The sequence below is a fragment of the Camelus ferus genome, chromosome 11, assembly GCF_009834535.1.
Source record: "Camelus ferus isolate YT-003-E chromosome 11, BCGSAC_Cfer_1.0, whole genome shotgun sequence".
Classification (NCBI taxonomy): domain Eukaryota; kingdom Metazoa; phylum Chordata; class Mammalia; order Artiodactyla; family Camelidae; genus Camelus; species Camelus ferus.
The window spans coordinates 49,908,334-49,914,746 of NC_045706.1; the positions used below are offsets into that span (position 1 = coordinate 49,908,334).

Here is a 6,413-nt window from a genome sequence, read left to right on the forward strand (position 1 = left end):
TGGAATTGAGGTGAAAAAAACAGCACTAATTGAGATTAAAAAAAAAACAAAACAGCAAAACTAGAATTTTGCTACAAGAAATTTGAAATTGAGGAATGTGTCATTTAGAGTCTCAAAAAGGATCAGACTGCACACTCAGATTAGGAGAGTTCAAGGAGGTTTAATTTACAAAGAGGTATTTATGGAGGTGTGGCCAAGGTGAAGGGGAACCACAATGGGTGGAACCTGGGTTACTATCCCTAGCCTTGCTTATAAGAGGGAGCAGTTGCCCACACCCAGGAGAGATCATGTTATATGTAAGGAAGGAGCCCCAGCCAGCAGAGGAGATTCTGTAGTGAAGTGGCCAGGTACATGGATACCACTGTCCTCCCTTCCTCCACTTTCCTACTGGGGCTCCCCACTGGCCAAACCCTAGCACAGCCAGAGGCCAGGGGAGCCCACTGAGGTGATTCCTGCCCATTAGTCTCCTGGGCAGAGAGCAAGGTGGAGACAGGAGAGTGGACCTGGAAGTGCAAACAGATGTCACTGACCAAGATGTGATTCAGTTACCATTAATTCCTCCATTCAATACATATTTTTTGAGCATCTATGATGTGCCAGCTAGTGTCCCAGCACAGCAAAGTTCTTACCCTCCTGGAACTAACATTCAGTGGTTCATGATCTTAGGTGTGACATCAGGGCTATTGGATCCAAAGTTGTGATGGCCATTTAGTTTGGAATATTGCTCAGCCTTCTGCCCCTGCTGCACATTCTCATCACCAGTCAAGTGGGCCAGGTTAAAGGTTGCTACCCCTGTACCCTTTCCCTGACCCTGACCCTGACCCATCCTGCCTCTCTGCACTGTGGGGCTGTACGTGACACGGAGGTCCCTGTACTGCAGTTTCCTGGGTATGGGGCGTGACCCCACCAGAAGTTTGTGTTCCTGTGCCTGGAAGGCCACCTGGCACTTACTAAGTAGCAGTAGATGCTCAGTACGCATTTGAGGCATTGATGATCATGGGTTTTAGCTCTCATAGAACATTGTGCTCTTCCTACTTTTGGCCATGCTCCCCTTTTATCCTTTCCCCAGATCTTGCTGTCCTTATGGACTCTAGCCCACAGCAGCCCAGCCCGTGACCCGCTGAATGTTAGTTCCATGAGGACAAGTTGGTTCCAGCCCACAACCAAATTGTCTCCCCACTGTTGCCTGTGTGCCACAGGGCTCTCTTCCTGAGCCCATTGTGAGTTGGGCTTCAAATCCAGGATTGTGAATTTCAGAGTCAAGTCTTCTTCTTTTGTGTTTGCAACCCACCACCACCCAGCCCCATGGTAGACGATATGAGAATAATGATAATAATTATGGATAGCCATAATGATCAGTCTCGGGGCACTCACTCTGGGCCAAAGACACAGGGAGCCCCTCGACTTGCATAATCTCATTTAATTCTCATGATGGCCCCATGAGGCCATAGCTTGGCATCCCCACCTAATGAATGTGTAAACAGGTTCAGAGAGGTTTTCAGTGACTTGTCAAACATCCCACAGCTGGTAAGCAGTAGAGCCTGGCCTTCAATCCAAGCCTTCCAATTCCAAATCCTACTCTCACAACCATATCTCTACTCTCTGGTGTTCTCCTCCCCACATGCTACCCCTTCCCTCTGCAACTCAGCATCTAGAACAGACCTGAGATTGTAGCAGGTGCTTAATAAATGTATGTCGATTGATTGTTAGATGAGGTGCTCCACGACTGATCAGTACTCACGAGACCCTGGCATTTCTCATAACACCACAGCTACAGGAAAGCCTTTGCAGCCAGGCCTTGCCTCCAGAAGTCAGCAGGTCGCCCTCCAGTAGCCCGACAGTCCTTTGTCTCCTCGGACTAAGGTGCTGGCTGGGTTTCCAGCCATCCCAGGACATTGCTCCTGACAAACGGCCTTTGCTTCCAGAGCAGAAACAGCTGGCGGAAAACCCAGGTCCCTCTCTCAAGCCCCCTGAATCAGAGTGGCGGGAGCCTATAAAGTTCAGTTATGAAGTGCCATGGTGTTTGAAACAACTTCTTCTTTATTGCATAAGCACTCACCAGAAATTGGTTCATTGCTGGGCAGGGGCTAATGGGAAAAGAACAACTTTCCATGTATTTATTATGTGAAACATAACATACAGGGGCTATGCACTGCGATATGTAATTAGACATAAAATGAGCCAGACTTGAGGAATTGCCAAAAATCTGCCACAGGATAATGAAGCTGCTTTACGAGGTTTGAGTGGTATCATTTCTTTCACAATCCATCATTGCACTCCACTAGCCTGGTTACCTGTTGAGTTGAAACTGTGCTGTGGAAACCCAGAGCGGGGAGTTCATCCAGGGCATGCCCGGCCAGGCATCATCTTTGATTAGTTCCCACATCTTTTCCAAGGCAAAGATGAATTCATCTTGATGCCCTGGCTGCAAAGGAGCTGGCTAAAGAGAGGGTGGATGTGGAGGGGACGAGGCCCATGGCAGGCAGAGGGTGATGGCAGTAAGTGCCCTGATTCCCTAGTCTGGGCTGGACTGGGTGGACTCCTATGACACACCAGCTGGATGGTCGAGGAGACTGTGGCAGCTTCTAGTTTCAGCTCTGTGACCATTATGCTTTGTGATCTTCCCCAAACCACTGAAATTCCCTGGGCCTCAGGTCCCTCCTCTGTAGAATAGGGATGGTAACTCACCAAGGACCCCATGGGCAGGAATACGTGCCAGGAGATTGTGAACACAATGCGGAGGAAAGCTTGCTGTCCTGGCCCTTCCATGATAACCTGTCTGGTGACTCATTCATCATCATGGGTTGATTTCAAGTTTTTCATTAATAAAATGCCAGAACAGATCATCATTTTTTTCCTATTCATATAGAAGGGTGTACATATATATGCATGTACATACACCTGGCTCTTAACAAGTACTTAAGCTCTTTGCCTTGCAGACAACTGCTTGCCAAATTCTCCCAGTCTTACTTCCTTAAGCTCCCATACATGTGTCCCCAGCACCTCCTTTTCCTCTGCAACTGCCCTGGTTCAGCCTCTCAGTGACTCTTTCCCAAACCATGACAACATCTTCTAAATTTGATCTGGGCTGTGAGTCTTCTCTCTTGGTCTCTCCCCTCCCATCCTCTCCATCCTTTTCTGCTCTGCTCCATGTCCCAGAAGCTGACCCCTGCAGCCTTCTTCATGAGACTGTCTTGCCATCAGCTCTGGCTTCTGCTCACGGAAAGCCCCAGGAGGAGATCTGAGGGTGGGTTCTTCTTGCTCCCAGTCCTGCTCGGGGCCATGTTTCTGGCTGGGATTGCATCCCTGAGGTCTGCGCTGCTGGCTCTCACTGGGGCCAGTGATGCTGTTTCTTGCCCTCGTCCAACAGGCCTAGCTAATGGTGGTAGAGGCTTCCTGCTGCTGCACATCCCTGGGGGCCTTTTCATCCCTCATAGGTCCCACCTACCCCTCCATGAGCAATGGGCTTATTCACCCATGGATTGAGCCCCGTCAGTACCCCAAGTGTACACCCTGTTCCTGCTTCCAGGCTCCCTGCCTCCCTGCTTCTGTTGTCTGCATACATGTCTCCCATCCCAACACCTTTGCCTCTCTTTGTCTGCATTCAGTGAGAGGGCCGTGTGCAACGCTCACAACCTGGCTGGTGTTCTCTTCTCTGATATGCCTCTTCCCTGGTTGTCTCTTTCTCCCTGGCAGAGCCAGCTACTCTCCCTAAACTTGAACCCTGCTGTTCCCTCTCCCCAAATCGCCACAGCTCTAAATCTTACCTGTCCTTCAAGGCTCAGCTAAAATGTCACCTCCTTCATAAAGCTTCCCTCTCGTTCCAGCTGGAAGCCATGGTCCCCTTGTCTGAACTCCCAGGGGGCATTATCTGTTTCTTTCTGGTCACTTATTACTTCCCAACTTGCATTAGAATAATTTATGGACAAGCCCCATCTTCCCTTTGGCCTGGGCCTCTTTCATCTCACTGCGACCGTGTGGCACGGTCATTAAACGCTAGTGCTCTGGAGACAGCCGCCCAGCTTCAAAGCCTGGCCTGCTGTTTTTCACCCACACGAACTTGGCACGTTGTGTTACTTCTCTGCGCCTCACGTTTCTCATCTTTAAAATGGAGGGGGCGTAACCATAACACCTGTCTTACAGGCTGGTTGGAGGATTACATGTGTTAGTACATAGAGAACACACTTAGAAGGGGGTCTGGCATATAGTAACTGCTCCATAAATGTCAGATCTCTTCTCTTCATCTTATTCTTCCTAAGTAGCACACGGATAATTAATTCCATGTGTTGTCAGAGATAATGTGACGGTAGATGGAATGATAGAATAGCGCCTTGAAAACAAAAACTTTCTCATCAGAATGATTTTCCTAGATTGGTTGTGTTGAAGAATGTGACCATTTCCAAAGCTAGAATTATATTCAGAGTCAAAGTCTTGCCCTCTCATTAAAACCATGGGTAAATAAATGCCCAGAGCCCATTTGATTAGTGGCTGTTTGCTTGATAAAGCCTTATGTGACCCATGAACTAATCAAAATAATTATAGTCACAAATTGGAAAAGAAAAAACAAAACTTGCCCAAAGCCACACAATGAGTGGCCAGAGCTGGGGCTTGAAGTCAGGTTTTCTTACTGCAACTGTATTTCTTCTGTGCTCATCAAGTTTCTGAAAAATCAGTGTTTCCAAATTTGTAAGCGCCAAGAGAAGGTGACCTCTATGGGGCTAACCTGGACAATAGGACTCCCAGTGAACAAGGGACAAGGACCCATGGACTTGGGTGTTCCCTGGGACTCACCTTACCTTACAGTTTGGTGGTGGAATTTAGGGGTTTGGAAACCCTGCCTTGTGTTTGCTTCCAGGAACTTGGCATCCCACTCTCAGGGAGAGTTTAACCCCCCTGAGCAGATTTCAAAACACTGGGAGAGTCGTTAGCTCTGAGTGAGAGACAGGAGCATTTTAGTGGGAAGCAATGGATGAGAAACAGGCCGGTTGGTGTTGGTCAGTCTGAAAGTAGAAAATAGATCTAATCTGAGGATATTTGGGCAATTATTTACCTTGTCATGGAGCCCAAAGCCCTTGGTTGGGTGGGAGGGGATTAGGCAAGAACTTTCAGGAAGAATGTTCCTGTGCCTCAGCCAACGAGGAATGCTGGTCATTCCCAGGGGAGGGAGCCCAGGGGAGAGGAGTTCTCAGGGCCAGCAGTTATTGGGGGCCACCGGTGCTGATGCCTCACAAGCCAGGCATGGTGGGCAACATCCTCATTCCTCGCAGCCTGTGTCCTACCTGTCACGGCATCCTGTGCAGTGGGGTCTGGGAGGGAGACTGGGTGCGGGCAAAATCAGGCAGAGTGGGCTTGGATGTGGGGGCAGCGTTGGAGTAAGTGTTCTGCAGGCAGTGTGGATGTTGGAGCCAGGTTAGCACTCCCACCCAACCTTCTGTGAGATCTCTGGAAAGTCTCCTAAACCCACCAAGGGTCAGTTTTCTCATCTTTAAGATGGGACATTAATACCTACTCCAGCTTTCTCAGCTTTATTAGGGGAAGGTGAAAGGGCTAGAGATGGGGAAGTGTGGGAGTAGGGGTGTCCGAGTCACCTGAGAGAGGTGAATCCAAACCTGATTCTACTACTTAGCACTGTGTGTCCCTGGGAGATAGATAAGCTGAGTCTCATTGTCTTCATCTTTACAAAGGGGTCATTTTGAGGACCACACAGTGATGCAGGTGAAGGGCTGAACACAGCACCTGTTCATGTTATTATTTGATTAGCAAGGCACGATGCCAGGCACAAAGTAAAGGTTCAACAAATGTTAATTGAATGGACAATGTATGGGCATTTCCTTGGAAACTACAAAGGCCCACCCAGATGCAAGCACTGTTACCGTCATACCCAGGCAGTGGGGCACTTTGGGAAGCACGTGGGATTTCTGTCCCTGGGGAAATGTCTCCCTACCTTGTTAGGCTCTCAGGTTGGGGCCCAGCTCAGACTAGACCACTCATACAACTGACCCCTCCCCAGGGCAGGAAGGGCCCCGCGAGCGTATGAGTTTCTAGATAGGAATTAACCTATGATTCAACCCTAGTCTCTATCCAGAATGTTCAGTGGTCAGGACACTAAGGCCCCTGGGGACCCTCCCACCAAGCCCCCACTGTAGGTTGGAGCAGTGGAGGGCTTTTTCAAGAATGAAGGAATTTACTAGGAGTAGGGAGGTAGGAAGTCGAGGAGGGCCCCTCTGGCTAAGGTGGGCCAGGCGTCTCTTGGTGTGCTCCCCAAGGCCTGGCTGCTGGCCAAAGAGGTTGGTGCATCAGTGTCTCCCAGTCCTACCCACCTCAGTCTCCGCTGGGATCAGCCTTTCAAGTTCCAAACACCAGGCAGGGAGCTCACTATCTTTCTTGTCCACCTGGAGAGGAGGGAGTCATGG

The 6,413-nt window shown here is 49.4% G+C and overlaps 1 long non-coding RNA gene across 1 annotated transcript; it reads right to left on the reverse strand.

Moving 5' to 3' along the window:
- Positions 1-1,021: 1,021 nt before the first annotated feature.
- On the reverse strand, positions 1,022-6,201 carry LOC116667197. The gene is made up of 3 exons (XR_004324008.1): positions 6,123-6,201; positions 2,541-2,542; positions 1,022-1,034 (listed from the first exon to the last, which is right to left on the reverse strand). It is a non-coding gene; the product is annotated as an uncharacterized LOC116667197 (long non-coding RNA).
- Positions 6,202-6,413: the final 212 nt, after the last annotated feature.